Here is a 16,284-nt window from a genome sequence, read left to right as displayed (position 1 = left end):
CCTCCTCTTTTTGTAGACCTGTTTCTTTTTAACAATTTGTATCCATTCATCAGTTCATTCCATTCATGGATTTCATCCCACCAGGTTTGTGTTATGTCAACTATGTCATGACCTCCCTTGTGTACTATTGCTTCTATTTCACCCTGTTTGTTCCCCTAACTTTGAGCATTTGTATATAAGCATTTCAGACTTTTATGCCTGTCCATGGGTGTGTTTCCTATATCTCCTGATGGTTGTTTGAGTTTTTCTTTTTTTCATCACTGCCCACCTCTTTGTTTGATTTGTTTTCTTGTGATTTTTGATTGGTTTGGGGTTCTAGAGATTCTAGAGATTGGTCACCCTCCCCCCTCAGTTTTAGTTTAGTTTCTATCCAATCATACCTTCCACACATTTTCATGCCTGTGATGCCCCCTCGTAAATCTAAGTATCAACCTTTCATCCCCTGCAAACCAACACCAAAATAAGCACAAGCTCATTGGGGTCTTTGCAATTTCTTGATTATACTTGCTGGTGCTTCCCAATATCAACGCTTTGCAGAGGATGCAGATACAGCCTTAGGAGACCTGGAGGAGCACTTTACTGGAAGGATACTCTTTCAGTCCAAATACCTGAGCCGCATAGTGGTTTGATGTTGGCTACATCAAACGTGACCTAGATTAAATAGCAAAAGTGTCCATTATCCAAGATCAAGTAATTTTTCCAGACAAAATAAGTTTAGCAATCTTTTTGTATCTGAGACATCTAAATGACAAAGCATCAAGATAACAAATGCACATTTCTTTCTGATTGCAATACTATGCTACTGTCTTCTTGAACTGGGGTGATATAGAGACCCAGGTGGCTTCATGCTAATCCCTATTGTAATTGCTGGTGTTTTATAAAGTATAATGCTAAGGAATAGACTGATCTCTGTATGTTGGAGGATTGCCACATTGTAGAAAGATATAAAAGTAATGGGAAGTGTAATAAGTACAGAACTAAATACTCTTTAATTTCATATATTAACTCCCCTATCTATATTTGGAACTCATTAAGGAGAGTTGTAGTAGAATAATGTTCACTAATCCATAAACGGAATTCCCATGGAATGCTTCCTGTTTTTGTTGGCTCTATTCCTTGGGTCCTGGTTCTGATCTCACAAAGAATGAGCCATGTGACAAATGTAACTAAACTTTTACCAGTAAATAACGGAAACCAGCCTTCATCTGAGAAAGATGGCTTTTCTGAAACCCAAATAATTTACTTCCACCTCCTATACAGTAACAGATACAATAAATCCTCTAAATTGCATTTCCCGAATTACAGGAATAGGAACAGAAAAGATAACTGCTAAACAAAGTTATGGAGATACCATTCCTTCCTTAGCTTTGCACAATGCTTTGGTTTTGCAGGCAGTGAGTCTGACATTCACATAGATCTGGATTCCTGAGACAATTACACAGATGCTAGCAGTTTGTTCCAATTATTAATATGAACGGTGCCCTTTTCCAAATTACCCACCATCAAATTCTTATTGCTTTGCTCTAAATGCTACAGAGGATTCTCACACTTTGGGGCCAATGGCCATTCATTGTAAGCCCTCTCGCAAAAAGTCTTCACATGCAAACACTTCCTTAAGAATTGGAACCACTGTGTTGTGACAGCTCCAACTCTCATAAAGGCCTTGATGTATATGCAAAGGCTCCCTACCACGTTTATATTGTATCCATGGAAACTAGCTCGTCGGTGATATGCATGATTTGGAGAAGAGAATGTCTGCTCATTGTTCTTTCCAATACTTCTCCACCATAACATTACACCTCTGAGAAGATATGAAGAAGACCTGACTGTGCATAGGTATTTTCTACTTTCTGTCACTGTGTTACACTTCACCACTGCTGAGAGACAAATTTCAATATACTATCATTCCTAATCACTTTTTCAATATCTTCAATTACTTTTCCTAAAGTCTGCATTGTACCTGTGCATGGAAAATCAGTTTTCAGAAGAATGGAACCATTTAAGACAAAAAGAACATGGCCTTGCAATGACTAGCTCACGCAACAGAAGGGCAGGAAGTAACCTGAGATTTACTGTACAGTATTATGTGATTACCTATGAATATGTATGCATGCTTCATTTCCCCCTCTTTTCTGAAATGTATAAATGACCATAACTGAGTCCAAACTTTCTGTTCCTAATCAAGGTAGTTGTTAAGGGAGTAACATGCCTCATTTTAAAACCTTTTTTGCCACGGTTGTTACGTGAATCACTGCAGTTGTTAAATGAATCATGCAGTTGTTAAGTAAATCTGGCTTCCCCCATTCACTTTGCTTGTTGGGGGCCAGGTGGGAAGATTACAAGTAGTGATCACAAGAGCCCAGGACAGTGCAATACATGCCAGTTGCCAAGCACCCCAGTTTTGATCATGTGACCATGGGGAAGCTGCAATACTTCCAAACAGTTCTTATGGCAGCGATGCCAAGTGATTATCGCTGCCTTCTTCCAGGTTGTTTTTCAATATTTCAGCCTGAGCCTAGAACCAATTACTCACCAGACTCAATTAAGTACTGACATGGCTCCAAATAGGCTTAATATAAGGTAAAGGTAAAGGTTCCCCCGCACATGCGTGCTAGTTGTTTCCAACTCTAGGGGCCAGTGCTCATCTCCGTTTCAAAGCCAAAGAGCCAGCGCTTGTCCGAGGACATCTCCGTGGTCATATGGCTGGCATGACTAGACGCCAAAGGCGCACGGAACACTGTTACCTTCCCACCGTAGTGGTCCCTATTTTTCTACTTGCATTTTTACGTGCTTTCAAACTGCTAGGTTGGCAGAAGCTGGGACGAGTAACAGGTGCTCACTCTGTTATGCGGCACTCGGGATTCGACCCACCAAACTGTCAACCTTCTGATCAACAAGCTCAGCGTCCTATCCCACTGAGCCACCGCGTCCCTTAATATGCTTTATCTCAAAACCCATTTTTAATATCTGACCTAAGTGTAAACTTTATAAGAATAAGCCTGTAGAAGATTTTTAAAAATAATATTTCTGGTCAAGGATAATTCAAAGAAAATGAAGAACCTGTAAAAGCCATGGACCTTAACCATAAAATGATTTATATTGTACTGATTTTGATAGCCACGATAGATTTCAAATTTTGGAAGTCCACTAGGTGACAATGGTCTCATCATACTCCCTTTATCAATCCAACCTAATTAATATATAGGAATAAATTATGAAGAGAGTGTATTTTCTATGCAACATGCAGTTCAATGAAGGAAGATACAAATGAAATGAATAAATTAAATTATGATGTTCAATCTGCTAATTTCCTCTGGATTATATTTATGATTTCTTCGAACAGATCACGTGCATCATAATTTTAAAAAGATTTGTCCAAAATACTTTTATTTGGAATTAAACCTCATATATTTATATACATTTTACAGGGAGTATGTTTCAAATGGAAGTCTAAACAATTAGGAATACTACTGCACATTGTTAACATTAGTCATTAGTAACTTGTTATAAAAAACTGGGTTATTTTGTAAAAATATATTCTGATTTTAGGAAGACTAGACAAAAATTCCCAGGAAGTCACACAAAGATATGCTTAGTGGGGAACATGCACTTCTTAGCTATAAAATTAGTTGGGCAGTGGAGGGAATCTTGAAAAAACACACCACCTTCCATTCAAGTAACTGCAAAAGCATGTACGTTTTCTAGGTAGTCCTTGACATACAACCATTCATTTACCGGGTGTGACTGTTCAAAGTTACAACGGCACTAAAAAAAGTGACTTATGACCTGTTTTCATACTTACGACCATTGCAGCATCCCCATGGTCACAGGATCAAAATTTGTTTGGCAATTGGCATATATATTTATGACAAATGCACTGTCCTGGGATCATGTGATCATCACCTCTAACCTTCCCAGGCAACTTCCAACAAGCAGAGTCTTTGAGGGAAACCATATTTGCTTAACGACTGCAAGATTCACTTAACAATGGCAGGGATTCACTTAAAAATTGTAGCTGAAAGTCATAAAATGGGGCAAAAACTCACTTAATAATTGCCTTGCTTAGCAATGGAAATTTGGAGTCAATTGTGGTTATAGGTTGAGGACTACCTGTATTTCTTTACACCCTTGTTATTAACAACATTGATTTGGCAGCTCCTGCTTAGTTTAATGCTGAATCGCGTCTTAAAAATACTTTTAATATTATTTATTATTTGTGAAACATTACTTGTTAAATGCCCTTTCTCGAATATTTATGTCAGTTACTAATTTCTTATGTTTTCCCTCACTTTTTGTCATTGTTTTCTCAAATGAGCTGCAATTTCTGAAATCTTAACCTTCAAAAGGTTGAATTGGCTCTACTGATTCAGTGAGTAATAGAAAAAGTTGTGGGTTTTTTTGAAAAGGTAATAAGTGACAAAAAATGACAGAAGAAATATTTTTACTCACTTGCCTTAACCAATGAACAAGCACAACTTTTAATTAAATCTTTTACAGTTGGATTATAAAGAACTTATGGGAAACAGTGTTACAAAATAGTAATTAAAACAAGTCAACAACAAAATAATCACTGTTATCATCTGTCAAAGTAATTCCTCTGAAAAAAAATCTAGAATTGAATCTTTGATGGAAATTTTGCACCCATCTTTTTTTTACTGGAGCACACAGCAATAATTCACATGTAAAGAAGAAGCATCTCTATCTGCATAGAAATATATTTGCTTTACTGGATCAGAATAAATAAATCTAATTCTTCCAGAGAAAAAATATGAGAGGAAATATGTCTTCTCCAAGAAAAATAAATCAAATACAGAATCTAGGTGGGTTTAATGGAAAATTGATACATTCATATGTGTATGCATACCTACAATTCATACAATAGCAAATGAGTGCATTTCATGTACTATATATAAGAAAAACTTCCATAAATATTCCTTAAATTTGAGATGCCCAAATGTGCCCAGACATATATGCCTGGATTCCTGCCCCACCTCTTTAAAAAAAGTAGTTTAGAAGAATTGGAAGTTGGTCTGCTACATAGCAAAGTAATAGTGCCAATATGATTTATTTATTTCTGAGACCATCCAAATGGCCCAGGTGAATTGTGTTAAATAATAGAAATATCGGTGTGTTTGGAAGTGTGCACATTTGTCCAAAGGGCAAAAATAAACAAAAGAACATTTTAAAGGGTGAGTTGGCCTGCAGACTGACATTTTAGTCGTGTTTCTCAACCTTGGCAATTTAAAGATGGATGGACTCCAATTCAAGAACCCCCCACCCCTCAGCCAATTTAAAATTGCTAAGGTTGAGCAACACTATTCTAGTACATCAGTGCTTCATAACTGGTTATGTCTCAGAGAAGCTTCTAATGAGAAATGTCCCATGGAGGAGACATTTTGGATGAAAACGAAATTAAATGCTGAATCTGGATCACTGAAAATCTTTCTGGAAAAAGAGATGACTCACACATATACCTGACAGCTATTTTTTTGTCTGAGTCTATGGCAGAAACTGATGTTTTTGTAGTCTTTTGCAAATAGCTGGGAATCACAGGATTCCGCCAAGCTCATAGCAGTTACGCACTTAGTTTTGACTAAACCTCGTGTTTTAATCACCAAGGAGCTTACTTGTAATTTTTTTCTTTTTTTCCTGCTTGTTAAAACTTTCAGTCTGTTCTAGTTATATTTACTGGGTTAGTTTTCCTTCAACTCTTCAAGAAAGAAAATTATGATTTTAAAATTTTTAGTAATTTTTCGATATAAAGCAAAAGGAAGATTACAGTGTTGATTTTAGAAAGTTTTAAACAGTTAAAGGGTTTAGATGGACTTCAAATACTTAAATAAGGTCTTTGGAGTTAATTAAAAGAATTAATTTAATTCTTAATTTAAATTAAGAATCAAATGATAGCAAATAAGAAATAATAAGAAAGAGATGGAAGTAATAGATTTACAAATGAAACTGGATGATGATTTAATAATTACAAAAGACATGCAACTATTAAACCAGAAGAGTGATGTAGATAACTTCTGCACATGAGATTAGGTAAGGACTTGCTGAAGCTTCAAGTATTTCAGAAGAAAGAGTGAGAATATGAACAGTGATGTGGATAACTTTCTTTTATTGGAATTACAAAAGGTGCTTATGAAAGATTTCAATGATTCTGAGAAAAGAGTCAAACACAGATTGAGAAAGCAAAGTCTTTGGGGGGAACTAAATATTATTGGGAGAAAGAATACAAAACCCTATTTTGGTAATCTTTAATGGATTTTTGTTGATTAGGATTACATGATGAAGTGTTTAAAGATTTTGCTTATTTGAAGAGAGGGAATAGGGGAGATATGTTTGGACAAAAAGGAAGATATAAATATAAAAGGAAAGATTCAAATTGGATTTAGTAGATATAATTTGTAAAACTTACGCTGTTATTTCTGATAACTCTTAATGGACATTTGTTAATTAAGATGAAGAGATGGTTGGTTTTAGTTTTAGAGATAATGATAATTTTTTCATGTTGATTATCCATGATGAGATGGAAATACATTGTATAATGTATTATTTAATAAAATTATTAAAAGTAATAGACAATTGGTGAATCAGCGAAACCCATAAAGTTCCTAAGTGACCAACCAAACCCAAAATATCAGACTACTGTCTTAAGATCTGTCAGGTCTGACTTTGATTAACACTTGATTATTTGATACTACTTGGATAAGCACTATTAAAAAAGAAGACATAGACTGAAAAGGATGTTTATTTGTTTATACACAGTACTGTTGATCAAAACTAGCAGTGCCTGGGTTTACAGCAGTAAAGGACTTTTACTGAAATATTTAAAAGCTGGCAGCACATGCAAAAATTCACACAAAGTATCTTCATTTTTTACGCTGCTATGAAAGAAGTATAGTATTGGTAGTTCTAAAACAGTATTAGAATATCCATAAAATGACAGAATTCTGCGTGTGTTGCGTGGAAAGCAACGGGTGAGGAAATAGCGTGTGTGTGTGGGGGGGTAAGATTTAGCAATTCGCATGTGTCATTTGATAGTAGGAAACGAAGGGAGAACAGTGTAAATCTGTTTATTCTTCCTAAGATGTGTTGGCTGGTAAGGGCCACAGGGTGTGAAGCCTTTTGCATGGCAATGATTGCTTGGGAAAGAAACCCGCACTTAAAAGCATGGAAGAAAGACAAGGTTGTCCGCCTCTGCGACTATCTCAAGGAGCCAGCTGCTTTCGATAGATAACAGCTCCGTCTCTGTGAGATAACACGATTTGGCCTACTAGTTCTGCGGGCGGGCGCGCGCGCGCGTGTGTATGTGAAGGACGACCCCTCCTTGAACGAGAGCTCTGCGCGCGAGTTAACTACGCACACGTGTACACATCAGGTCTTTCCCCCCCACACACACTCCAATTCTTCTGTAGCTTTTAGCTACGCGGTGGGCTCGCACCGGCGTATTTACGGTAAGGTGGAGTGGACTCGACGGCCAGTCCGTGTCAGGTGATCTGAGGCGAGGAACTATCGCTGCCGCCGCCGCCGCCGCCCAACTATAACACCGCCGCAGCTGCTCCTGCTCTTGTCCGGAGGAGAGGGGAGGAAAATGCAAAATGGCCCAGCAGAAGCTGCAGCGGGCTTATGAGGAGGGGCTGCCAGGCGCCCCCCCTCCCGGCCCTGACGCGCGGGGACAACGCTAAACGTTGAGTCCCTCCTTTCCCGCCGCCAGCCCAGACGTGCGCCCGCTTCCTTCGCTCTGCGAAGGGCCATCCAGACATGGGGCTCTGCTACAGCCTACGCCCGCGGCTCTTTGGCGAATCCGGCACAGCAGCAGGCGGCGGCTCCATCTCCAGCGCTGCCGCCACGACCACCTCAGAGACCGAACAACAGCCATCGCCACCGCCCACGGCAGAACCCTCGGCCCGGGCGCCGCCTCTCCTGCCCGGAGCTCAGGCCGGGAAATCGAGAGGCAGAAGCGCAGGGAAAGGAAGCGGCAGCAACAGCATCAGCGGCGAGAGCGAAGGAGCCGGTGGAAAGCCGCGCGTGGGGGAGGCGGACGGGACCCTGCTGCTCCTGCAGAACGGAGAGGGGAACGGGGCGGCTCCCCGGGAGAAAGAACGGGAATCGCCGCAGGGGCCGCCGGCGTCTCAGGCCAAGCCCGCCGCTGGCAAACCACAGTCTCTGGCGCTGCAGAGACCCTGGGAGAAGGGGCGCTTGGAGGAGCGGGAAGCCGAGAAGGAAGCCAGGCGAGTCAGCAAGAGCATTGACCGGGCGCTCAAGGAGCAGAAGCGGGAATACAAGCAAACGCACCGCCTGCTTCTGTTGGGTACGTACTACCCCGCCTTGCCTCGCCTTAGCGCACAGGTGGCGCTGGCTGCTTCCAAAGATGACACATGACAGCGTAAAAAAAATAATTAAAAAAAAATCAGCGGGTGCCTGAGTTGGGGGTGTTGCTTTGTGATAGGATGGTATTTAAACCCCAATTGCCTGCCCTGGCGCGGCTCACGCTTTGAACAAAGCACTTTTTATGTCATGCCTTGTCGAGTCGAAACTGCATTCTCGGTATTCATGCAGTTCTTCATTCATGTCATTCTTCCAGCCTTGTCCCCCCACTTCTGTGTATTATTTCCGGGTCTCCAGTTTCTTTTCTCCTCCAAATGACCTAATGCTTTTATTTCTGTCCAGCTGGAAAAATGGTATTGTATGATGAAACTGTAGGTGTCCTAACCCAGCAGCACAAGAGAAAAGATGTTCCAGCTTATTATTGTTAGCGTAAAAGTATATGCTCTGTGGCAACCTTATTGATCAGACGTGTAAAGAATCCCTGTGCTATCACTTTGAGAATATGAACGCATCTGACGGTTAATAATGGGATTTTTAGTGTAAAATTTTAAATACGTTTTTCATCACAATTGGTTATGCCCTTTTGAGAAAATATGCATTTATAATGGATAAATGAAGCATGGAAATGTTAGAATATAAATGGAATAAATAAGTGAAATAATAGTCATATTTATTGTGGAAATGTGAGGAATTGATGAGCATAAAAAAAAATTCAAACTAAGATTTAAACCAAATCTGTTCAGCGTTTTGGACCTCATTCCAAAAAAAGGACTTTGTACTAGAGGGGATGAAAATGTAGCCCACGTGCAACTCATTAAGTCAGCCATATTTTTCTTTCAGGTTGACTTGGCAGCTGTCACATCCTAAAAAGAGAGATACAGTGGTACCTCAGTACTCACTGTTAATTGGTTTTGGGAGGCATAGTGATATACCAAAAATGATGAGTATGATGGGTACTAAACAGATTTTTCCCATATGGAATAATGTAGTGAGTCACAAGATAGCCAATACCTACAAGTTCTAGCTTGTGTGTCAAGTACCAAACAAACGGTGAGTACTGGGATAAAATTTTTGCATCAAATTGCACTGAGTACCAAATTTGATGAGTTTCAAAGCAGTTGAGTACCAAGGTACCACTGTAGTTGCTTTAAAGAGCACCATTCTAGAGGTGTTATGCATGCAATTTTGTGCACTCCAAAGCTTCTTTTCCAAATTATTTCCAAAGCACTAAGCAGCCCTAATTTATTGCAGGTTTTTTACATAAAAGTATTTAAAGTGTTTTATTTAAAGCATTTAAAAGCCTTATTGAAGACTGGAGAATCCATGTACAGTATATCCAATTGATTTAATAATATTCAGGTTAAACTATGTAATCAAACAATTCAAATTATTTGGATACTTAGTAGTAGAAAATAGTTTTATAGTACTGTTTTTGAGAGGAACCTTTCAGATAAATATCAAATGCCTATCATTGGTTTGCTTCCTATAAGGCAATTTGCAACTCCCAGAAAATTGACAAGAAACATGACCTACTTTGAAATGCTTCCTCCTCATCCTCTTATGTGTTTTAATGGCATCTTTAATAGGCAAGGACTTTTTAAAAAACAAGGGCTTTCACCAAAGAAGTAAGGGTAAAAGAGAATTTTTTGAGTATAGAAATCATCCAGTATTTTAAAGTTATAAAAGGTAAACTATTTTTCTATAATTAGCTTGTTGATACATTTTAATTAATAATTAAACTCTCTAGGAAGCTCATTATGCATGCTGCTTTTACAGCATGAATGCTACAGGGACAGTTAAATGAAGCATCTGATTTCCCTGAAGAAATAACTTGCAATCACATGTGTTTGATTTGTTCATTTTAAGTAGTGAATCAGTGGCTGTGCGTTCCAAAGTAAGATCAGATCAGACATTTTTCACACTCATTACTTTATTGAAAAATTGTTAAAATAATCATTTTTGTTCTCCAAAATTCCCTCATACGTCTAAAAGAAAGAAAGTTAAAATAATTTGTTATGGTGCCTAACCATAATTGTTTCTCAGTTATAGTCTTTGTGACTGGCTGGACATAATCCTATATTATTAGGTGGCAGTAAGAGAGCAAATGGAAGCCTTATAGCAGATTTTGGAGTGATAGTGACAATTTCAAATGCAATGTTCAAGGCAAGTGAAATAAATTAAAAATGGAGACAATAGCTACTTTGGATAAATAGGGCAGTATGTGATAGAGCTAGCAGGAGGACTTGAGCTAAAGTAAATAATTGGAGAAGTAGAGAGCTGTTCGCTTGTGTAATTAAGAGTTGCCCCAAGGTTACTAACCAAATCTAATTCTAAAAAGCTAATAACTCCTTAAGATTAAGTGGGGGAAGAAGACATCTTAAGTGTGTATTGAAACAAGACTACAGTCTGTCATCAGTAAAATCCATCTCATAATATGGGGGAAAGGTACATTTTAAACTGTCTCTTTAGAACTCATCTTGTTTACCTGAAGGATGGGTCCAGGGCCATTAGAGATTACTTACCGTATATACTTGAGTATAAGCCGAATTTTTCAGCCCACTTTTTGGGCTGAAAAATTCCACTTCGGCTTATACTCCAGTCAACAAAAAAACTTACCGAGGACTTGTGCGCGGCCGAGGCTTTGGTGCTTCCGGGATCGCCCGCACCTCTCCCAAGCCACCGCCGTCCGAGACCTGCCGAAGTTTGGGGAGGTTTGGGGAGGTGCGCGCGCACCTCCCCAAACTCCGCGCCTTGCCTGCCTGCTTCTTTCCGCAGCGGAAAGAAGCAGGCAGGCAGGGCGCGGAGGAACGGAGACTTGCCGACGTTTGGGGAGGTTTGGGCGCCTCCCCAAACCTCGGCAGGTCTCCGTTCCTCCGCGCAGACCTGCCGACGTTTGGGGAGGTTTGGGCGCCTCCCCAAACCTCGGCAGGTCTCCGTTCCTCCTGCCGACCTTTGGGGAGGTTTGGGCGCCTCCCCAAACCTCCCCAAACCTCGGCAGGTCTCCGTTCCTCCTGCCGACCTTTGGGGAGGTTTGGGCGCCTCCCCAAACCTCCCCAAACCTCGGCAGGTCTCCGTTCCTCCTGCCGACCTTTGGGGAGGTTTGGGCGCCTCCCCAAACCTCCCCAAACCTCGGCAGGTCTCCGTTCCTCCGCGCAGACCTGCCGACCTTTGGGGAGGTTTGGGCGCCTCCCCAAACCTCCCCAAACCTCGGCAGGTCTCCGTTCTTCCTGCCGACCTTTGGGGAGGTTTGGGCGCCTCCCCAAACCTCCCCAAACGTCGGCAGGTCTGCGCGGAGGAACGGAGACCTGCCGAGGTTTGGGGAGGTTTGGGGAGGCGCCCAAACCTCCCCAAACAGGAACGGAGACCTGCCGAGGTTTGGGGAGGTTTGGGGAGGCGCCCAAACCTCCCCAAAGGTCGGCAGGTCTGCGCGGAGGAACGGAGACCTGCCGAGGTTTGGGGAGGCGCCCAAACCTCCCCAAAGGTCGGCAGGAGGAACGGAGACCTGCCGAGGTTTGGGGAGGTTTGGGGAGGCGCCCAAACCTCCCCAAAGGTCGGCAGGAGGAACGGAGACCTGCCGAGGTTTGGGGAGGCGCCCAAACCTCCCCAAAGGTCGGCAGGAGGAACGGAGACCTGCCGAGGTTTGGGGAGGTTTGGGGAGGCGCCCAAACCTCCCCAAACAGGAACGGAGACCTGGGGAGGTTTGGGGAGGCGCCCAAACCTCCCCAAAGGTCGGCAGGTCTGCGCGGAGGAACGGAGACCTGCCGAGGTTTGGGGAGGTTTGGGGAGGCGCCCAAACCTCCCCAAACAGGAACGGAGACCTGCCGAGGTTTGGGGAGGTTTGGGGAGGCGCCCAAACCTCCCCAAACGTCGGCAGGTCTGCGCGGAGGAACGGAGACCTGCCGAGGTTTGGGGAGGTTTGGGGAGGCGCCCAAACCTCCCCAAACAGGAACGGAGACCTGCCGAGGTTTGGGGACGTTTGGGGAGGCGCCCAAACCTCCCCAAAGGTCGGCAGGTCTGCGCGGAGGAACGGAGACCTGCCGAGGTTTGGGGAGGTTTGGGGAGGCGCCCAAACCTCCCCAAACAGGAACGGAGACCTGCCGAGGTTTGGGGAGGTTTGGGGAGGCGCCCAAACCTCCCCAAACGTTGGCAGGTCTGCGCGGAGGAACGGAGACCTGCCGAGGTTTGGGGAGGTTTGGGGAGGCGCCCAAACCTCCCCAAACAGGAACGGAGACCTGCCGAGGTTTGGGGACGTTTGGGGAGGCGCCCAAACCTCCCCAAAGGTCGGCAGGTCTGCGCGGAGGAACGGAGACCTGCCGAGGTTTGGGGAGGTTTGGGGAGGCGCCCAAACCTCCCCAAACAGGAACGGAGACCTGCCGAGGTTTGGGGAGGTTTGGGGAGGCGCCCAAACCTCCCCAAAGGTCGGCAGGAGGAACGGAGACCTGCCGACGAGCCTTGGCCACACAGGGTATTCCTGTGTATTCAGGCTTGCAAAATGGCGGATCGAGCCTCTGCTGGCGGCAGAGGCTTGCAGAACGGCGGATCGGCTTATACTCGAGTCAATAACTTTTTCCAGTTTTTGGGGGTGAAATTGGGGGTCTCGGTTTATACTCGAGTCGGCTTATACTCAAGTATATACGGTATTTCTTTTAGAGTGCATTCCTCTTCAACACAGAGATTATGCTATGAAGGCCATCTAAGACCATTAACAGATGTTATTATACTATGTTGGCACCTGCTGCTCTTTATTCCTTGTACCTTGTCATGAGATTTGTGTGGCTATGGTCAGAAGGACCAGTCATTTTAAAAATGGATGATTTAGAGACAAGAATTGGGAAATAGTGAGGAGGTTCACTGGGGAATGGATTCAGTTGAATATGGTAATTCTGCAATATTGTAAAATAGATGTGGACATATACCGTGTTTCCCCGAAAATAAGACCCGGTCTTATTTTTTTATTACTTTTTTTGCCTCCAAAAGAGGCACCAGGTATTATTTTCGGGGGGTGTCTTTTCCACTCAGCGATGGTGGCACCAACACCCCTGCCCAGCCGGCCCACTTCTTCTGTGGCTGAAGAAGCAGTTTCGTTCTGCAGCTGAAAATGAACTCCGGCCTGTAAAGGCCTCTGACAGCAAAATGCAGGCCGTGGGATGCAGTAGAAGTGGGCCGGTGAGGAGAGGCAGGTGTCAATTCATGGGAGGCGTGGTAAGTGGGTGCAGGGCACCTGGGGTAGCTCCACCCCCCCATCCCTGTCCTGGCTTGATTTTTAGGTGTGCACCTCGCCCCCAAATAGGGCTTATTTTGAGGGCAGGGCTTATGTTAGGCCCATCCCCAAAAATCAAGCTAGGGCTTATTTTCAGGGTAGGTCTTACTTTCTGGCAAACAGTATTCATGCTTTAAGACTACTACTAATTCTCTCTGGATTCAAATCCTCCAAATCTGTGTCAAAGGATTGAGGGGGCCTCTGGAGGAAGCTTTCAGGGTATGGAACTTTACATGGAGAAAGCTAGATTGTTTCTCTTCTATTCTGGGTACAAAGTTGGCTTCCATTCTCATAAGTATATTGTTGCCTTCCACTCTAGTTAATCCTATTTTATGATTGCTCTAGAATGTGAAAATTGCCCCATAATGTGATTGTGTTCCTTTGCTTTATTGTTATGAATTGTGTGTATGGGTAGAGCCATTTTAATTTGTTGAGGCAGGTATGTGGAGAACTGAATTCACTATTAGTATAGTTGATGATCAGAAGGCATAGCAGTGCATATAGTGTAAAGAATATTTTACATTTTAGATAGCAGAATACGAATCATTTTATACTTCATCTGAGAAGAGATTGAGGGAGAACAGTATGAGGTATTTATTTAAATCCTCACATTATAAAGTACATTGCCTTGTGATCATGTTTATAGTTAGCAATTAATTTACTGTGTGAATAATACTCTCTCCCTTCACTGGGTGCCTCTGTAAACATTTCTGCCAAAGTTGAATCTTGTAAATTTTAATTAAACTTTTCCATGGAGGGAGCTACCTTCTAAAGCCTACCTACAGTTTACTTACATTATTTCATGAATTTATTTCCGTAAATAGATACACATATCTATTTATCTAGCAATATAAACCAAATGTATTTGTATTTTGTCTGTTCACTTGTTGCCTTAAACATTATTTTGTACAAAATATGTACAGTTTCAAAATAACTTCTAAAAATCAGTTCTGAAAAATGGTTAAACTACAGGCTAATACAGATACTATATTGTTTGCTGTTTACAGTAATGTAGTTTGCTTATAGGATGTCATAAAGGTAAAGGTAAAGGTTCCCCCGCACATGCGTGCTAGTCGTTTCCAACTCTAGGGGCCGGTGCTCATCTCCGTTTCAAAGCCGAAGAGCCAGCGCTTGTCCGAAGACGTCTCCGTGGTCATGTGGCCGGCATGACTAGACGCCAAAGGCGCACGGAACGCTGTTACCTTCCCACCGTCGTGGTCCCTATTTTTCTACTTGCATTTTTACGTGCTTTCGAACTGCTAGGTTGGCAGAAGCTGGGACGAGTAACAGGCGCTCACTCTGTTACGCGGCACTCGGGATTCGACCCGCCAACCTGCCGACCTTCCGATCGACAAGCTCAGCGTCCTAACCCACTGAGCCACCGCGTCCCTATAGGATGTCATAGGTTACTCTTAAAAACTGCTGTTTTTAATGGTATGCTGTATGCATACCATTCTTACAGGTGTTACTATACTGTGGGATAGTACATCTCTCATTGACTTCCTCATGGATAGATATTATAATTGTTCACATAGTAAAAAAAAAAGGAAAAATTTCAATGAACATAATTAACTTGAAAAAAATGTAATCTCAACTACATTTTATTCTAAAAGTAAGCCAAACTGTACATTTTTGCACTGGTGCATGGTTTAAAGTGGCACATCAATTAGCAAGTGTGCTTGCATTTTGTAAAAATTGACAAATGTATCCTGTTCTACAAATATTTGAGACTCACAAAAACCTGGAAAAAGATCAAATATTTGGAGGGTGCTAATAATGGTAAAAGCAGCAAATGTATTTATTCTGTTTATATAGCTGCCCATCTCTCATGTGTGACTGCTTGTAATTAAAACATGTCAGACAAATCAAAAAGTAAAACTGCTATAGAAGTAATTCAAACATTAAAAACGAAGTCATATAATACCATACCACAAGCTGAGTAAAGCAGAGATTTACTTATATAAAAATAAAATATTTTACTGAAAATTCCTCTCTTCAGGAGACACAATGAGTTGAGGGGCACTGGAACATAAGACTGCAGGGAAAGGCTTTCTGGGAAATAATGGTCTACTTCGATGTTGCTGTTATTTCAGAACAGACCGGAATGCTGATCTGAGTAAAAGCAATCCAACTGGTTAGAGTAGAACTTGAGATATAAGCTTTCATTTAGACATAATTCAGTTCTGGAAGCAATTTTTGAATGTGTGTTTTATGATTGATTGCTAGAATTCCAATTTCATATGCTAGGACTGATTACTTAGACCAGATCTAATTTCTGCTCTGTTTACTTGTTTCTTCTATTTGATGATAGTATTTGAAATTTTCTTGATTCCCAACTGGCAGACCTTCTTTCTGCTATGCTCCTTGGCTGGAAGATGCTTAGCTAAAATAAGGTCTCAAATTTAGCAAATCCTGACATAATATAAGTTTCTTTGTAGGAATAGGATGAATTCAAAAACCCACAAACCACACTACAGTTTAGTGAGATGACTGAACCAATCCAAATTGCCTTTCTTTTGAAGGCATAATCTGAATTTCATCTTACAATTGTTTGTTATATTCTCAGAGGTCTGGGAATCATGAAGCTTTGGCAGAAGTAAATTGCATTACACATAAAATAATAGAATGGGATCTTTAATTTTCTGTGCTGGGATGTATTTATAACTTTAGAAATATATTGCAGAAAGGCTACT

This window comes from Vipera berus (genome assembly GCF_964194415.1).
Source record: "Vipera berus genome assembly, chromosome: 3".
Lineage (NCBI taxonomy): Eukaryota > Metazoa > Chordata > Lepidosauria > Squamata > Viperidae > Vipera > Vipera berus.
The sequence above is the reverse complement of the archived record's forward strand: the minus strand, read 5'-3'. Positions refer to the sequence as shown.